Source organism: Hyaena hyaena, unplaced genomic scaffold, assembly GCF_003009895.1.
Source record: "Hyaena hyaena isolate Hyena2069 unplaced genomic scaffold, ASM300989v1 scaffold_398, whole genome shotgun sequence".
Taxonomy (NCBI): Eukaryota; Metazoa; Chordata; class Mammalia; order Carnivora; family Hyaenidae; genus Hyaena; species Hyaena hyaena.
In genome coordinates this window covers 1,218,559-1,238,356 of record NW_024081032.1, presented here as the reverse complement: position 1 = coordinate 1,238,356, position 19,798 = coordinate 1,218,559, and the positions used below count along the sequence as shown (strand labels likewise).

The following is a 19,798-nucleotide window of genomic DNA, read 5'->3' as shown; positions in this document are numbered from 1 at the left end:
AAATTCATAACCCTGACTTTTAATATGAGGTTGGGTTTATCTTTTATGTATTTTATTTAAATGGATTTGACAGTATATATTGTTAGGTCTCTAGAGTCTTTTGTTCAGCATCATATTTGTGACATTCATCCATGTTGCATGCAGTAATAGTTTATTTTTATTCCATCTTTATTCCTTTGTGGATGGATACTATAATTTATTAATCTGTTTTACTGATGGTGGGCACTGGAATTTTCTAGGTTTAGGCTATTACAAATAATGCTCCTTTTTACACAATAATGCTGCTTGCACATTACTCTTGGGTGTACTACACATTTGCATGAATATCTGCTGGATAAATAATATGGAGTAGAGTGGAGTAATATCAGTTTTATCAGATAATGCAAAATAGTTTTCCTAAGTGGTTATGAAAGTTGACTAATTCAGCAGCATATGAGAGTTCCTGTTTCTTCATATCTTTAATGATACTTAATACTGTCACTCTTACATTTTAGCCATTTTGGTGGAAGTATTTTACTGTATAGTTTCCATTTTTCCTGTGATTAATGGGGTTGAGCAGCTTCTTACATATTTATTTGTCTTTTGATTTTACTGTTTTGTGATTTGCCTATTGAAATCTCTTGACACTTTTTAAAAGTTGAGTTGTTTTTCTTCTTGTTATTAATTTGTAAGGTCCTTTATGCATTTTAAAAAATGATTCCTTTAAAGATTATGTCATATATGTTATGTTAAGATTATGTTACACACACACACACACACACACACACACAAACATATATCTATGTGAAATAAAAAAAAAACCCTTCCTGTCATTAATCATTAATGATAAAATGATAAAAAATAAAACCTAATGAGATATGCCTACCCAGGCATTATAAAAGTTTAATCATATATATGAACACTCATATATATACAAATAATATATGTGTATATACTTCTCTATTCATTCATTTATTTATTTATTTAAAATTTTTTTTAATGTTTTATTTATTTCTAGGAGAGAGAGAGACAGCGTGAGTAGGGAAGGTCAGAGAGAGAGGGAGTCGCAGACTGAAACAGGCTCCAGGCTCTGAGCTGGCAGTCAGTACAGAGCCCGACGCGGGGCTCGAACCCACAAACCGCGAGATCATGACCTAAGCGAAAGTCAGACGCTTAACCGACTAAGCCACCCAGGCGCCCCCTTCTCTATTCATTTATATGAGCTGTTTTGATCCACAGAAGTTGCAATTTTACTGAGACTCAATTTTTCAAGTTTGTTAGTGCTTTCTCTATTGTAGATGAAATCTTTGCCTACATTTTCCCCATCCTATCTTTTAGCTGCTTTATTATTTTTTATATTTAGATGTACAGTCCATCCAGAAATAGATTCTGTGTATTTAATGAGATAGGAGTGAAATGGATGTCAGGATGACCCAGCGTTGTAAATTGAAAAACTCTTCTTTCTTCCCATGCTTTTCCATTTTATCAAAAATCAAGTGCCCCTATAAGCTGGATTCTAGTCTGCTACTCAATGCTGCCCTTTTTGTCTGTCTGTGTACCCTTGTGCCATACTGTCATAATTAGCTGTAGGTTTAATAAAGATCTTTATCTGGTTGAGTAAGATCTTCCCACCTTGTCCTTTTCTTTTTCAAGAAAGTCTGTGGTATTCTTGATACTTATAGTCTCTATTTAAATGTTAGAATCAGTTTGTCAATATCCATATGAAAAAAAATTTGGAGTTTCGACTAGAAATGGAATTCATGGATCTATTGCCACTATATCGATCTATTTTGCCTCTACAGATCTCCTTCAATAATGAAATTTCAAACTATGAGCATCATATATTTCTTCCATTTCTTATTTTTTCTAGTAACAGTATTTACTTTTCTATGTAGAAGGCTTACATATTTCTTATTTGATTTATTCTTAGCATTTTACTATTTTGTATTCTTTTTCTCTAATTTTCAAATCAATATTATTGAGACCATTTGTTTATGTTGTTTCAACTTAAAAAAAAACTCATTTCAAGTGTACATTTTACTGAGTTTTGATCAGTTTAGATACCCAAGTAAGCATTTTTAATCAAAACACAAAATATATCCGTCACCCAAGAAAGTTCCCTTGTGCTCCGTAATTCGCTCCTTCTTTGCCCCAGGCAAACATTCATGTGCTTTTTAATATTGTAACTTAAATTTGGCTTTTTCTAGGGTGTCATATAGATGGAATCATGCAGAATATATTTTTTTGTGTCTGTCTTCCTTCACTCAGCTTTTGAGATCCTGACATCCATCCATGTCTTTTTAAGTTTATTTCTGTGGGCATTTAATAGTCTGGACAGTTGAGCATCAAGTCTTGACTTAGACACATTCTCAGGTCCACAGCTAAGACTAAAATTACTGGTTGTAAAGTAAGTATATGCTTGTCCTTCTAAGAAACTGCTGTTTGCAAAGGGATTGTATCATGTTGTATTCCTGTGAACAATGTGTAAAAGTACCCTTTGTCCAACATTCTTGCTGACACTGGTATGGGTAAACTTTTGACTTTTAGACTTTATAGTGGCTGGATAGGCATATCTCATTAGGTTTTATTTTTGATTTTCCTAAATTAATGACACGAAAGTTTGTTTTTTTCCCTGTGTTTATGGGCCATTGAAATGTTTTGCTGTTTTTAAAAAAAAATTGGGTTTTTCTTTTTGAGACATAGTGTTCTTTATATATTCTGAATATATGTCCTCTGTCAGATATATGCATTGCAGCATTTTTCTATTCCATTTTATATTTTTATTTTGTTAAAACTGTTAAGAACTGGAACATTCTAATTTTGATAAAGTCCTATGTTTCAAAAAGACTTCTATTATGGTTTGTACTTTTGTGTCCTAAGAAATCTCTACCTTCCCCAAAGTCATGAAGATATTCTTACAATTTCTTGTAAACGTTTTGTAGTTTTTATCTTTGCGATTAGGTTTGTGATCCATTTTCACTTAATTTCTGTGTGTATGGTGAGATAAAAGTTGAGGTTTGTTTTTATCTATTTTTATAAATCACTGTTTCAGCACCATTGATTACTTTGGCACATTGGTTTAAAATCAGTCGATCACCTATGTGTGAATGTGTTTTTGGATTCCATACTATTCCATAATCAGTATGACTGTTGTTTTGCCAGTACTCCTCCTGTCTTCATTTAATGGAGCTTTATACTAAATCCTGAAAGCAGGTGGTACAAGTTTTCTAACTCTCTTCTCTTCTACAATTGCTTTGACTGTTATAGGTTATTTGCATTGTCACATAAATTTTCGAATTTGCTTGCCAGTTTCTACAAAACAGAAAACAAAACCTGCTGAGGTATTTAGTGTGATTGTGTTGACCCTTTACATTGAAGGAGAACAGATGACTTAATATTATTGAGTCTTTCCAGCCTGTGAACATTGTCTATGTCCATTCATTGAGATCTGTAATTTCTCTCAGCAACTTACTATAGTTTTCATTGTTAAGGTCTTATGTTTACTTTTGTCTTATTTAGTATTTTTTCATATTTTTGCTGATATTTCAAATTAAATTTTTTACTTTAGATTTCCAATTTTGAGTTGGAAGCCAAATAAAAAAGAATAAATATGTTTTCATTTATACAATATGCAAATAAATTTATTTTAACACAGAGTAAATTAACAGTTGCCTGTGTCATTTATAAATTAGTATAGCTGAAAAAAGGGAATCATTTTAATTGTGTGTTGATAGTATATAGAAAGACAATTTATTTTTGCATATTTGACCTGTATCCTGCAGTTCTGCTTAATTCACTTAATTTTAGTAAGACTTTGGGAGATAGTTTAAAACTTTTCTCAATAATTCTAATTCTGTCTGGAGTTTTCTTATTATTTTCTACATGGAAGATAGAGTTATTTGTAGCTTTAGTGATATTTATCCTTAAATGTTTAAGAATTTACCATTGGAGCCATCTCTAAATGGAATTTTCTTTATGGAAAAGTTTTAAATTACAAATTAAGATTCTTTAATGGATAAGTGATTATTTAGATATTTTGTTTTTGAGGGGGGTTTTGGCATCAGTTTTGGTCATTTGTGACTTCCACGAATTTAGCCATTTTATCTAAGTTGTTCAATTAAGTGGCATAAAGTTTTATTTATTTGTTACTTTAAAATACTTATAGGATCTCTAATGGTGTTCTATCTTTCCAGATTTTGTTAATTTATGCCTTTTGTCACTTTATCATTAACAGAATAGCTATTGGTTTTTCAGTATTATGATTTTCCCCAGAAATTAGCCATTAGCTTCATTATTTTTTTTTTCTGTTTTCTATTATACTGAATTCTGCTCTTTACTTCCTTTACATAGATTAGTAATTTATAAGTTATGGCCCATGGGCTATATCTACAGTTTGTATTAAAAATAAACTTTTATTGGTGTATAGTCATATCATTTGTTTGTGTATTGCTGTGATTGCTTTCACATTATAGTGGCAGAGATAAGTTGTTGTAAAAGAGACAGTATTGCCTAAATGCTTAAAATATTTACTGTCTTACCCTTTAGAGAAAACATTTGCTGCCCCCTTGCTTCGATCATTGATTTTAGACCTTTCTTCTTTTCTGATATGAGCTTTTAAAGCCACAACTTTTCCTCAAAGGACTGTTTTAGCTTTATTACACAAATTTCATTATGGTATTTTAATTTTCATTCAATAGTTTTTCTGTGTTTACCTACAACTTCTTTTTTGACTCATAGGTGTTTCAGAGGTGCATTTTGATACTAACCTTTTCTTGCTTAAACATAACACTCCTGAGATCCAACCAGGTTGTTGCATGTTCTTTTAATTAATTAATTTTTTTCAAATTTTTAGTTAAATTCTAGTTAGTTAACATACCGTGTAGTATTGGCTTCAGGAGTAGAATTTAATGATTCATGACTTACATATAATACCCAGTGCTCAAAACAAGTGTCCTCCTTAATAGCCATCACCCATTTAGCCCATCTCCTACTCGCCTCCCCTCCATCAACCTTCAGTTTGTTCTCTGTATTTAAGAGTCTTACTGTTTGCTTCCTCCTCTTTGTTCCCTTCCCCTGTGTTCATATGTTTTGTTTCTTAAATTCAAGAAAGTGTATGGTATTTGTGTATGAGTGAAAGTGTATGGTATTTATCTTTCTCTGACTGACTGACTTCACTTAGCATAATATAATCTAGTCCATCCATGTTGTTCTAAATGCCAAGATTGCATTTTTTTGATGGCTGAGTACTATCCCATTGTATTTATATACAACATCTCCTTTATCCATTCATCACTCAATGGACATTTGGGCTCTTTCCATAATGTGGCTATTGTTGATAATGCTGCTGTAAACATCGGGGTGCATGTGTCCCTTTGAATCAATATTTTTGTATTCTTTGGGTAAATAGTAGTGCAATTGCCAGGTCATAGTGTAATTCTATTTTTAATTTTTTTGGGGAGCCTCCATAGTGTTTCCCAGAGTGGTTGCACCAGTTTGCATTTCCAACAACAGTGTTGCACATTTTAATAGTTCCTTCCATTTGTATATCTTAGTAGTATTCCATGGTATGCATATATGAGAGTTCATTCAACCATTCACCCACTAAAGGGCATTTAGTTTTTTTCTAGATTTTGGCTTTTATGAAAACAGATGTAGTGAACTTTTGTTTTTATGTAAGCATAAGTTTTCTCATTTTTCTGGTATAAGTGACCAAGAGTGAGGTTACTGAGCTTTATGGTAAGTGCCTGATTAGTTTTATTTAAAAAAAACTTCTGCTAGCAACGTATACATAGTCCAGTTTCTCTTCATTTTTTACCAAATTTTGATGTTGTCTTTTTTTTTTAAAAGGCATTCTGGTAGGTATGTAGTGATAGCTCATTGTGGTCTTAATTTGTCACTTTCCTAATGGATGATTCTCAACTACTTTTTCTCTGCTTATTTGCCATCAGTATTAAAATGTCTGTTCATATTTTTTGCCCATTTCACAATTGGCATGCTTTCTTAACTTTAAGCCTTGAGAGTTCATTATATTTTCTAAGTACCAGTCCTTTTTCAGAAATGTAGTTGGCAGTTATTTTCTTCCAGACAGTGACTTCTTTAAAAATCTTAATTTTTATTTTCATGTTTTCATTTTAGAGAGCACAAGTAGGGGAAAGGGGCAAAGGGAGAGAGAGAAACTTAAGCAGCCTCCACACTCTGCAGAGAGCGCAATGCAGGCTCGATCCCACAACCCTGGGATCATGTCCTGACCCCAAATCAAGAGTCAGATGTTCAAGCAGCTGAGCCACTCAGGTTCTCCTGGACTGTAGCTTCTTGTTTCCTCCTTTTCATAGCATCTTTGGCAGAGGAAAACTGCATTTTTATTGTAGTCTAACTTACCATGCTGTCATCTCTAAGAACTCTTTACCCTCTGAGTCCTAAAGATTTTTTCTCATATGTTTTCCCTTAAGTTCTATGGCTTCATAAATAGTTTTACTTTTAAGTCTGTAACTCATCTTGAGCTAATTTTTGTATAAGGTATGAGGTTTATATTGAGGTTTTTATTTTTGTCTGTGATTGTTCAGTTGCTCCTGCAACAATTATTCAAAAAGCTATTCTTTCTCATGAGGCATGTTTTTAGAGCATTTAAAAAAATATTTTATCCATTTCTGAGAGAGAGAGAGCGAGCGAGCTTGAGCAGGAGAGGGTCAGAGAGAGAGGGAGACACAGAATCCGAAACAAGTTCCAGCACAGAGCCTGACGCAGGGCTCGAACCCACGAACCACGAGATCATGACCTGAGCCGAAGTCAGACTTTTAACCTACTGAGCCACCCAGGTGCCTCGAGGGCATTTTAAGTAGAAACTAGAGTACCCTTTATTCTTGGGCTAATTTTGTCACACTTAGAAAGTGCTGGGATTTCTCCTGAATGCTCAGTGTATTTAATGGGCCCTCTCCTTTCTGGCCAGAAGAACAGACACTTCCCAGCCCTGTATGAGCTGTAGGAAATGTTTGTGTTATAGCTCCTTCATAATTGATCTTTCCTCAAAATTAGCTCTATTCTAACCTTTGGAGCTTTCAGGTATCAAATATATATATTGTTATTCAGCCAAAGACTCAGATTATTGGAACTTTTCTGTTTATAACTCTTTCCTCTTGGGTACTCTGTCTTCCTAATTCTATACACCTTGACCTTCCTTAACTACAGTTTTAGCCTTGTCAACCAGAATGGTTGCTGGATTCTGTAATTGCCCTAATAGGGGAAATACCACCCTGAAGGAAATCTGAATGATAGTAGGAATTATTTCATTTTTTTTCTTTCCTCGAGGTTTATGGTCTTGTGTTCCCCCTGTTCTATGAAAATAGTTATTCCCTGTATTTTTCACAATTTTCTAGTTACTAATGTGGGAGATAACTCTAGACCATCTTATTCCTTCAGGGTCAAAAATGGAATTTGACATTTTTACACTGTAAATTATTTCTTTTATAAAGTGCATTTTTAAATTATTTGCTGGCATATATAATGAATTTTAGTATATCGAACTAATATCCTCAATCATTTACTTATTATTCCTAATTATTTATCTATAGTTCTTTCTAAATGAATATATGTGTACATAGTCTTTTACTCTGAGAATATTGGAAGTTGTATCCCCTGTTACAGTCCTTACATCTTTTTATTTTTTTCCCTTGTCTTCTAGTACCACCTACTACCTCCATTGCAATTTTTCTGTAAAAGTGGTTAGAAAAAGCATTCTTTTCTGCATCTCAGATGGAAAGCTTTGAACATCATTAATTATGATGCTCCCATCTATTTACTATAGATAACTTTATCAAATGTAAGGCATCCTTATGTTTATAATTAACCAAGAATTCCTGTGATTTACCTATATTGAATTTTTTTGTAATTAAAAAAAAAACTTTTTGCACGCTCCTTTTTCTGCTGATGTGGTCTATTACATTGATTTATTTTTAAAATATTAAACCTTGAATTCCTTGAAGAAATCAACTGGGTTTTTTTTTGTTGTTTTTTTTTTTTGAGATGTAAAACCAATTTCCTCTTTTGAATAGTTTGTGTAAGATTATTATTTTTTCTAAAATATTTGGTTTACTTCACATGCAAAGACATCTGATCCTGTTCTATCTCCTCTTTAGGGAAAGTTTTTAAATTAAAATTTCAATTCAGTAGCTACAGGTCTTCTCAGATTTTCTGTTGTGTCTTTTGTCAGTTTTGGAAGATTCTATTGGCATAAAGTAGTTTCTACTATTCTCTTATTTTTTTTTTTTTTTTAACATTCCTGTAATCTGTAAGGAACTCCTTCTAATAATTTCTGATATTCATTATTTGAATCTGCTTTCTTTTTGGCTGTTTTCCTTCCTTTCTAGTCTTGGTAATGATTAATCAATTTTATTCATATTATTAAAGAAGCATTCACTAGAGAGAAGTAACAAGAAACTGTGAGGGGAGGGTTGTACATTATTATTACTATTTTTTCCTTAGTACAGAAGTTCACAAACACTAGCCTGCTACAGAGTTACATAGAAGGCTTGTTAAAACATGTATAACTGAGTCCCACCCCCAGAGTTCTGATTCAATGGATTTCTGGAGTATGAGAAGTCCCCCAGCAAGCTAGAGATTCAGAAAAGCCAATTTATATATTTCAAATCCAAGTCTAAAGGCTTGAGAATCAGAATCAGAATCAGGCTGAGAATCAGAAAAGCTGATGGTGTAAGTTTCAGTCTGAAAGCTGGCTCAAGACCCAAGAGGAGCCAATGTTTTTATCTGAGTCCAAAGGCTGGAAAAGACCAGTGTACCTGCTCCGTCTGTGAGGCAGGAGGAGCTCCCTCTTACTCAGCGTTTTGTTCTATTCATGTCTTCAATCAAATGGGTGAGGCCTATCTGCATTCCGAAGGTCTAGGGGCACCTGGGTGGCTCAGTTGGTTAAGCACCCGACTTCAGCTCAGGTCATGAGTTCGAGCCCTGCATCGGGCTCTGTGCTGACAGCTAGCTTAGAGCCTGGAGCCTGCTTCAGATTCTGTCTCCCTCTCTCTGTGACCCTCCCCTGCTCACGCTGTCTCTTTCTCTCTCTCTCTCTCTCAGAAATAATTAAAACATAAAAAAAAAAAAAAATCAATCACTTTAGGAAGGTCTATCTGCTTTAGTCAGTCTTCCCATTGAAAATGTTAATATCATCCAGAAACACCCTTACAGACACAACAGAAAAATATTTGACCAAATATCTGCATACCCTGTGATCTAGTTATGTGGATAGATAAAATTAACTATTAAACTAAATAATCTTGATGCTCCTGTTCCTGAGAACACACTCTGAGAAACAGTGCTTTAAATAATCATCCTCCAGATTGCAATATTAATTCTTAGCTTATCTCAGTCCTCTTCCAGGACAATGCATCAATCTTAGTATAATTTAACTTTATTTACCCCTAATTTTACAAATATACTTGTACACATGTATACATGTTTGTGTCCGTGTAAAATTTTAAACCCCATAACAGCATAATTACTATTTTGCTAGAACATCTATTTAGATTTACCTACATGTTTATAATTTTTTGTTGCTCATCATTTCTTTCTGAAAGTCTGATTTCCATCTAGTATAATTTTCCTTCATCTTGAAGAGTATCTTTTAGTATTTCATTTCATGTAGGCCTACCACTTATGAGTTCTCTCAGTTCTTATGTGACTAAAACCCTCTCAAATTTACCTAACATTTTTTTAACAATAATATTGAGCCAGTATAAATTTTAGGTTGGAGGTTTTTTTTTTTTTTCCCTGCACTGAAAATATTCTTCAACTGTTTTTGATTTTTGGTCTTTCTATGCTTTCTTTACTTTTTTGCCTTAAAAAAGAAAACATTTAGTCTTACTGCTATTTCTATGCCTTTATCCTATCTTTCCCACCATTGCTACCTGTTTTTAAGATGGTCTGTATCTTTGGTGTTTAGCATTTGAACGGTGATATACTCAGGTTCTGTTTTGTTTCTTTTTATTTATCTAGCGTGGGCTCTGAAGAACTTCTCAAATATCAAATTTATTGACTTTCATCAGTGGCTGGAAAATTCTTAGCCACTACCTCTTCAAATTTTGCTTCTGACTCATTCTATTCTTAGGACTTGAATTACACATATATCAGATACTTTATTTGTTATCTATTTATATCTATTCTCTCTCTCTCATTCTTTAATTCTGAGTATATATATTTTTAACCTTAATCTACTTTACTATTTCTTTTTTAGTGGTTTCTAATCTTCTAGTTTTCAATTTGATAAGTACTAGAATTTCCATTTGATTTTTTTTATAGGTTTTCTCTTCTAAATGTCTACCTTGTCTATAATTTGCATGAGTATAGCTTCTTCAAGTCATTATTGGGCTTCTGGACTATGTATGATTTTGTGTTTCTCTTAGTATTAGATAATATATTTTTCTCTAATGTCATTTAATTCTAGTGTGAAGAACCTAGTATGTGAGAGATTATAAGGCTACTAACTGGTGGATTTTTCCAGAAAAAAACTTATATTACATTTTTTTTCTGGTAGGCACTATCAATTCTAGATGACATTATACAGCAAAGGTTATAGGGCTAGTCTTTTTCCTGGTTTACTCTAGGGCATAATTCTATAGGGTTCAAACTTGAATCACAAGGACTTTTGTAAGCTCTCCCTGCCTTTGGTGGGTCCTGAACTTCAGTTTTCCTCCATAAATTTGTTAAAAATTTATTCAACTGCTGAGTCACTGAACTGCTTCTTCAAACTATATCCATATGTTGGGGCGCCTGGGTGGCTCAGTCGGTTGAGTGTCCAACTTTGGCTCAGGTCATGATCTCACGGTTCGTGGGTTTGAGCCCCGCATCCGACTCTGTGCTGACTGCCACCTCAGAGCCTGGAGCCTACTTCGGATTCTGTGTCTCCCTCTCTCTCTGACCCTTCCCTGCTCACGCTGTCTCTCTCTCTCAGAAATAAATAAACATTAAAAAAATAAACAAATAAACTATGTCCATATGTAAAAAGTGGCCCAAGTTCCAAAATCACCTCTTTTAGGATTTCTTCTTTTTAAGGATCATCGTCAAACAATTGGCCCCTGTCTTAGGGTTCTATTGCCCTTAAAAAGGTATTTTTCTTTTGGTTTGGTTTTTGTCTAGTTTTTTTTAGCTGTTCTCAGCAGGAAGATATGCCAATTAGTAACAGTGAAAATCTGATTCATTTTTATATACATAGTTTGTTTATTATCATATATTAAATTACTATAAGCATTGAAATAGCTTAGTTTTATTTTTTAGTCACTACTTTAAACTTGATTATGTCATATCCATTTATTTTGTCCCTTAATCACATCATGGACAAATTTGATTTTCTTAAAATCTTCAAGTTATTCAAAAATTTACTCAGATATAATGTAAATTCTAATATCTCATCCAATAAAAATCTCTTCAGTCCCTTTCTCTGGTTCTCTTTATATTACGGTCTTAATGGCAATTATTTTTCCTATCTTTAAACGTATCTTTAAACGTATCTATATTTTTACTTTTAAAGTAAGGTCTTCATAGTGTGTCATAGCATTGCCCAAGGTTTACAATATAAATCTTTAAATATTACGGTCTTTATTTTTTAATGTTGTTGTTTTGTTTTGTTTTGTTTTTTGAGAAAGAGAGCAAGCAGGGAAAGAGCAGAGAGGGAGTGAGAGAATCACAGTTAAGCTCTGTGCTGACACTCTGTCCCTGTCTCAAAAATCAGTGAACATTAAAAAAAATTCTGTCAATTTTTGTTTCTTTGGAAAAGTTCTTCTCTACCTTCATTTATGAAAGATTTTTTTTTTTTGGCCAGGTAAAGAATTGTGGGCTGAAATTTTTTTGAAGTGGAATTGAAATGGATTTCATGCCACTGTCTTCTGGCCTCCCTCTTTCTACTGAGAATGTTGTTCCTCTTTGTGTGATGAGTCTTTATTCTCTGATAGCCTTCTTCAAATTTTTTCTCTATCTTTGGGTTTCAGCATTTTATTATGGCAAATATATGTTATTAGTTTTTATTGTGCTTATTTCCTGGGCTTCTTGCATCCATGGTTTGAGAAACTTCATCATTTTGGGGAAATTCTTACTCATTATCTCTTAATATATTTCTTCTGCTTGATTTTCTCTTTCTCCCTGTATGTTTTATTGCTACCATAATAAATTGCCACAGATTTAGCAGCTTAAAACAATACTAATTTATTATGTCACAGTTCAATAGGTTAATAATTTACCACAGGTCACATTTCACCTGACGTCACCAGGAGGGCTTTCTGCTTTTTAGCGCTCATGTGTTTACCTTGGGCCCACCTGGATAATCCAGGATAATTTCCCTGTCTCAGTACATAAAATGTGAATTTCATTTTTAGAGTCCCTTTTGCCATGTAATATAACGTACACACAAATTCCAGGGATTAGGTTTAGATGCCTTCAGGCAGTCATTTGGCATACCACATTTCTCCTTCTGGGATTTTAATGACATTTATATAGACTATCTGATACTCTTCCATAGCTCTTGAATGCACTTGCATTCAAAGAATATATTTTTTTTTCATTTTATATATATAAGTGTGTATATATATATATATATATATATATCCTCTTTTTATTTCCATATGTCTTTTTAAATTGGCCTTTCTTCAAATTTGCTAATTCTTTCCTTAACTTTATTGAATCTATTGATAAGCCCATTGAAGGCATTATCTCTTTTTCTTAATTTTTTTTATTTCTAACACTGTTTCTTTTTTACAGTTTCTTACTTGGCTGAAATTCACGGTTTATGCATGTTGACTTATCTTTTCAACTATTAATTAACTCCTAACATGTTAATCATAGTTATTTTAAATTCTTTGATAGTTCCAACACTTGATTTATCAGTGATTCTGATCCTGTCTTTTTGTGATTCTGACTTTGTCGATTTTTCTTATTTGTATACCTTTTTCCTCCTTGGTTGAAAATTGGACATTATATATAGAATAGTAATAACTGACACACATAGTATTTATTCTGGCAGTGTGCTTGCCTCTTATGCTAGGCCTCTAATATTGTGACTTAAATCATTCTACCCAGGAGTTGAACTAGGTTTTAATTACCCTCATTGCACCACATGCCTGAAATTTCCATTTACCTTGTCTTTATGTTGGAGCTGGTTTGTCAGAATGTTTCACTCAGTGTTGCAATTAAAGGCTTTCTTTCAATCCTATATTTTCTGTATTTCCAAGAGGTTCCCTCCACAGCAGTACTCTGCTGTTATCTGTTATTGGGCACTTGCAAGCCTGGCATTTGGTGGACCTGGGTTGTTTCCTATTATTCTGCTTCAGACTTGGTTTTAGGCAAGTGCTGCCCTAGGTCTTGGAAGTAGGAGTTTCCACTGATCCTGCCCATTTTCATGTGGTTTGGATCTCTAAATATCAGGACTTCTGCTCTCCCTCAGAATAGAGTTTTTTCCTGTTCCCTTTCTCCAGCTGCAAAAGGCTCTCCTGGTACCCTGACCGTGACAGGTTTTGCTGTCCTCTTTTAAGACAGGTAAGGCTTTTGTTCCATAGAGGTTATAGGGAAGAAGGTCCCTGCTGGGCTTTGTCTTTTCTACAATAGTGACTGCCTCTCTTGCTCAGCCTGCAGCAGTGAGGGACTTTCTCAGCCTCCCAGGCGGCCCTCACTCTCTCTTGTGAGTAATTGTGAGGTTTGTGGAGAGGAACCTGACAATTACTGCAGACTCGCCTTATGCTTGCAATTCAGAAGATTTCATTCTCTCACATTAGCTTGCACTTGGATTTGAGCAATTTATTAAAAGTATTAGCTGATTTCCTCTTACCAGTTTATGTAGTCCCTAGCGTTTCTTCTTCCTGGGCTCTGCCCCGAGGAAGTAAGCTCTTCATTGCTCCCTTGTCTTCTTAATGGTCTGGTGTTTCTTCCGATTTCAAGGCTGGATGGTTGTCCTACTATCTCAGCAATCTCCTAGATCCTAAAAGTGTTCTAATTCTATAGATTATCTGGCTTTTTCTTGTGATTAGTGTGGGAGTGACCATTTCCAGCTTTCCTCATCTTAGGTGGAAGTTTTCTATTTTTTTTTTTAATTTGAATTCCTAGCCCATGATTTTTCTTTTTTTTTTTTTTTTTTAAACATTTTTTATTTATTTCTAGGAGAGAGAGAGAGAGAGAGAGACAGCATGAGCAGGGGAGGGTCAGAGAGAGAGGGGGGTCACAGACTGAAACAGGCTCCAGGCTCTGAGCTGGCAGTCAGCACAGAGCCCGACGCGGGGCTCGAACCCACGAACCGCGAGATCATGACCTAAGTGAAAGTCGGACGCTTAACCGACTAAGCCACCCAGGTGCCCCCATGATTTTTCAAATTGCATTTTGAAAAAATATTACATGAACCAAGCACTATACTAAAAACCCTCCTTAACCGACTACAACCCCAGGAAACATTCTCAGAGCACTGTATACAGGCGGTTTACTGGAAAATGCTCTCCATCACATCGCCTAAGGAAGTGGGAAGGGAGAACTGGTCTGAGGGAAAGTGATGCAGCTATAAGGGAGGACCTGGGCCATTCTGTGCGAAAGCACCAGAACTAGGAGTGAGTGCCTCGTAGCCCCAGTCGGAGGCGCATACGACTCTTGTGTTAAACATATTATTTACTAGGGAAAGTTTTATTATTTCATTTTTTAAATCACCTACTTAAAATACATTTGAACTTCCTCTTTATAGCACTGGGTGTGTTGTTTGCTCTCAGTTAAATGACATATATTCCGAAACTTATAGTTAATTTTTATATTTTATATTTATATTTTATTTGACTAGTTAACTAGAAAGCAGGCGTGTGTCCATTTCAGTTTGTTTTGTTTTCTTTTTGTCTAAGCCACATGCAATTAACAATATCCAAACATGCACTATAAGAAAGCTTTTATGCCTATCTAAAGACATGCAGCATTACATTTCTTGAAACTTGAAAAATGTGTATTTGGAATTTAGTTTACCATATAAATGAGTGAAATACTTCCATGCAGTTGAATTCTATTTATATTCAATTTCTCAGTCTTCTGTAATTTCATCTACTTTTTTAACCTGAACTCATGCACTTGAAAATGTATATGATTGTGTTTAAAAAGAATAAGGAGAAAATGTCAGTTTTTCATTTGACAGTCCATATGGAAATAAAGTAAGCAAAAATTTTTTTCAGCTTCATGTTTTGATTAGTGGCTATTCCCCTAGAAAGTTATAGTTGAAAAAAAACTGTTTACCAGTAGGTCACAAGGTTACAGAACCTGAGATTCAGGATGCATTTATTCTTCAGTTGTCTAGTATGTAAATTATATTTCGCATTAGAAACTTAGTGAAAACTAAACAAAATATTTAAAGCCAGTGTTTGTCAATTTCCATAGTAGGTAGCCAATTAAGAGTTTAACTTTGCAATTTATGATTTTGGTCCATTAATACTCTCCTAATCTTTTCTTTTTATCTAAATTTACTTAAGCAAATCACTTCACTTACTTATGCCTGTTTTCCTAATTTACATAGGAGCATTTGATTACTGAAATCTGTTGTGGAATATCAGTAGTGTAATAATTTCTTTTATATCTGAGTTGTATCTTTCATTTTATGTTGCTTAAAGTTACATAATTATTTTCATTCTAGATTTTATTATTATATATAACCATTTTTATGATGTAAGAAGTAATGAAATTTAAGAATTTTAATGTGTCAAATTAAATTTTTAAGTTTTTATTATATTTATGACATGCTAATAGGACCTAGGAGAATACAAAAGTTAAAACCAAAAGTAAGAATTGTAACTTTATGAAGTGGCACAAACATAAAGGAGTTATTAAAATAAAGCTCACAGGGTACCTGCGTGACTGAGTAAGTTCGGAGTCCACCTCTTGGTTTCAACTCAGGTCATGATCCCATGGTTTGTGAAAATGATCCCCGCATCAGGCTCAGTGGTGACAGTGCAGAGCCTGCTTGGGATTCTTTCTTTCTGCACCCGCTCACTCTCAAAATAAATAAATAGATAGATAGATAGACAGATAATAAATAAATAAAATAGAACTCACAACATAAGCAGTGTCCTAAATGAAAGTAGAATTATTATTATTTTCTAGAATTCCAAAGTATATAACTTTGTAAAATAATACTTTATAGCGAACATATTTATAAGGAGATTAATTTAGAAAATAAGAGACAGATATCTTTTTTGTGCTTATTTATTTACCATTTCCTTGGCCTTGGATATGTTCCAAATCACTTAGATATGGTAAGATTTGATAATAATTTCATCCATGGGCTTTCATACATTTTTTTCTATCATGGGTTAATTTATATTTTTATTCACATAAATTTTTTAGAATCTGGAAGTCTCTATAAATGAGGTTTTTTAAATACAAGTAAAAGCTAATACATAACTGTTTTTTTTTTAAATCATAGTAATAAAACCTTTGTGTTTTAAAAAAGATATTGAAGCTTTAAAATTTCATTTAAGCATTATTATTTTCTTTGAATGTTTTGCTTTCCTATGGTTGGTAATTTTGATAGAGTGTTTGATACATTTCCCAACTTGGAACAGTAGTTTTCTTCATGGAAATCAGTAATTCTCTTTCTTAAAAATTTGCATTTAACTATCAAGAAAAATGGCCAAAGTCAAAATAACATCAGATAGCATCATTAGTGTGACTGAAAGGAATGAACGAGAATTGAGTGGGGAGAAAGTAAAGAGAAGCTTGAGATCATGCATTTCACTCTAGAGTTGACAAATTTAGGGCCAAGAACTTGCCAGACTGTTAAGATTATAAATCTCACTCAAGACTGTGTAGTAGGGCAAATTCCCCATGTAGTGCATCTTTATAATATTTCTGTGCACAAAATATCTTATACTAAATGAGAGGTTTTTTTGAATAAAAGATAATAAGATTGCAAATAAAACTGAAAAATTATTACTTAATCTTTTCACTTAATCAAGTAAAATATGCTAATTTTTCTCATGAAATAACCTTGTTTTCTGGTGCTGTTTAAAAAAGATTCAAAATGAATGCTGACAAAAACTGAGGACTGATGGATGTGGTGGGGGGAGGGGAGATGGGCATAAAGGAGGGCACTTGTGGGGATGAGCACTGGGTGGAAACCAATTTGACAATAAACTATTTGTAAAAAAAAAAAAAAAAAGATTCAAAATGAAGAAAATAATTCATTTATTTTTAGAGGGCATAAGACCAAGGAGTTCTCTTGTATTAAAATGTTTTATATTTTTTTACATGTTAACAGATAAATTTTCATATATGCTGTGGGAAAAGGTGCTTTAAATTGTATATTTCTCTCAGATAAGAATTGAAAAAAACAGTATAGGCACAATGTATCTCTTCTTTTTTTGGAATTGGTGTTTATTTGTCTGGTGATAGAGGAGGGTATTAAGCTCAGATCTATGTATATATTATTTTTTTGTGAGAATTTACATTGTGTTAGGATGAAGATCACATAGTTTATCTGAAGTTTACTTTCCTTTAAAAGACATTGTGAGGAAGCAATAGATCTTAATAACAAAGATCCCTGTCCATTTTCTTCACTGTAAAGAAGTGAGGATGAAACATTTCCACTTAGAATAGTTTGCTGTTTGATAGAATAGTGTGGCAGTGTTCTTTAATGATGATTTTGTATACTTAAAACTTTTGGTCTCTTGCTGGGTAAAATGTTGCTTTGTTTGTCCCTCAAGAAAATTAAAATTATGGTTACAGAATGATATGTAAGAGCATCATGTAATATTCTATTGAGTTTTATAAGAAATTAGTTGCTCATTAAAATCCTATTGTAGGAGGGCACCTGCGTGGCTCAGTTGGTTAAACTTCCAGCTTCAGCTCATGTCATAATCTCACAGTCTGTGGGTTTGAGCCCCACGTCAGGCTCTGTGCTGACAGCTCAGACTAGAGCCTGCTTCAGACTCTGTGTCTCCCTCTTTCTCTGCCGCTTCGCCCTTGTGCTCTGTCTCTGCTTCTCAGAAATGAAGAAATGTTAAAAAAAAATTTTTTTTAAACTCTATTGTAGGGATTCGCTCACCGAGAAATGTCTGTTTTTATCCATTACCCTTAAGTCAAGATAATTAGTACATATGTATACACAGTCATGTAAATATTGGCTTAGATTAATTGAAGTTTCTATTTGATATGTAACTTAATCACCTAGAACATGATTATTGTAATTCTCATGCCTCTAAATCATACATAAACCCATAAATTATGGGGAAAAAGTCATAAACTAGGGGAAAAATACACCTGGATTTAATTACATAATAGCATATTTTAATAGGATAACTATGATGTGAACCTTTATGCATCTAAAATTTTTCTAAAGTAATTTCACTCTCATTAATTAATCTTAAATAAAAATATTCATGCTTCACTCAGAATTCAAGTACAGAAGCAAATAATAATGTCTGGATTTTTCTCCTTTTCATAGGTTTTCTCTTATCATTCATACTCATTTCTCCTTAGAGGATGGGATTACTTTAGCTGAGAAGTCATAGGACATGATCCTGGAGATAAGGAATGAATTAAGTAGATATAGAAAAGGAGTTTTGTCTATATTCACTAAAAGTCAGACATAAGTTACTGTGACTTCAGGTAGCCTTCCCTTTGCTAGCTGTTTTATTCTAATTTACTTGTAGTAAATCCTCTCACTGAAACAGTTATTCTTGAAGTGTGTTTCTTGGATCAGCAGTAGCAAACCACCTGAGAATTTGTTAGTAGTACAGATTCTCACAGTACACCTAAACCCGCTGAATCAGAGTTAGCAGGGTTGGGTTCTAGGAGTCTGTTTAATCAGCATAACAGATGATTGTAATCTATACTAGAGTTTGAGAACCATCCTGTTAAAGAAGGTGCTTGGTTCAGAAATAACAGAGTAAGGGAGAATATTGAAAATTCTGATTATCTTCAGTGAGTCTTCAAAGCCCACCCAAGTCCCTTTTTCTTGCCTGAAGTTGTTTCTCCAGAATAATCTTTGTGGAAGTGCTCACACCAGTTTCCTGAGTTCTTTCTCTAAAACAGTTGTTCCAAATAATAGAAAACAAAGTCAGAGAGAAGTGCTAACTGTGAGGCTTTGGGTACACAAATGAATCAGATCATGCTATTTCCAATTAGAAAAGAAGGAGTCCTATCTATTCCCTTATCCCTATTTAGTCACTTCACAATGCAGTACTTTAGTTTTAAGTATTAGTAATATAGAAAATTATTCTGTGATTAATTACCTTTTTGGCATTTATGTTTTTCCTCATATGTAGCAAAACTGTTACTTAGCTTTGTGTCCCAACTTTTATTATTGTGAAACATTCTTTAATATTTTACATGTAGATGTCTTAGATGTAGGACAATGTGTGTTCATCTTACCATTATATAATTATATTGATTTTGTTTTTTTAAATCAGAGCCACATTTTGTAAGAGTAAATATAGTTTTGTTCAAAGTAGCTGTCAAAATAGCTACCATTACTGACCTCTCACTGTGTGCCAGGTACTTTTCTGTGCACTTGACATGCCTTAGCTCATTTAATCCTCACCAGTAGTACTATGGTCATCTTCATTTCATAGGCAAAGGAAGTCTAACGCCCCACGCTCACCTAGGTAGCCTCAGAACCAGTCCAGTCCAAACAGTCTTACTTCAGAGCACTTTTAAGACAGATAGTTAGATGTTACCCGATTAGTTACTTGCTTGAGCAGAATTGTTTTCTTTACCCCTGTTATTTTTACATATACCACTTGAAGTATTTTTAAGAATGTCAAATAGTGTTTACGTAAGGCCATATAATTTATGAACTAATATAAATCATATTGCA

General features: G+C 33.6%; 1 protein-coding gene across 1 annotated transcript in view; it reads left to right on the top strand.

The window, feature by feature from the left end:
* The window catches only part of NBEA (neurobeachin), a 693,804-nt gene that overhangs the window by 261,164 nt on the left and 412,842 nt on the right, over positions 1-19,798 (top strand). The window lies entirely within an intron of this gene.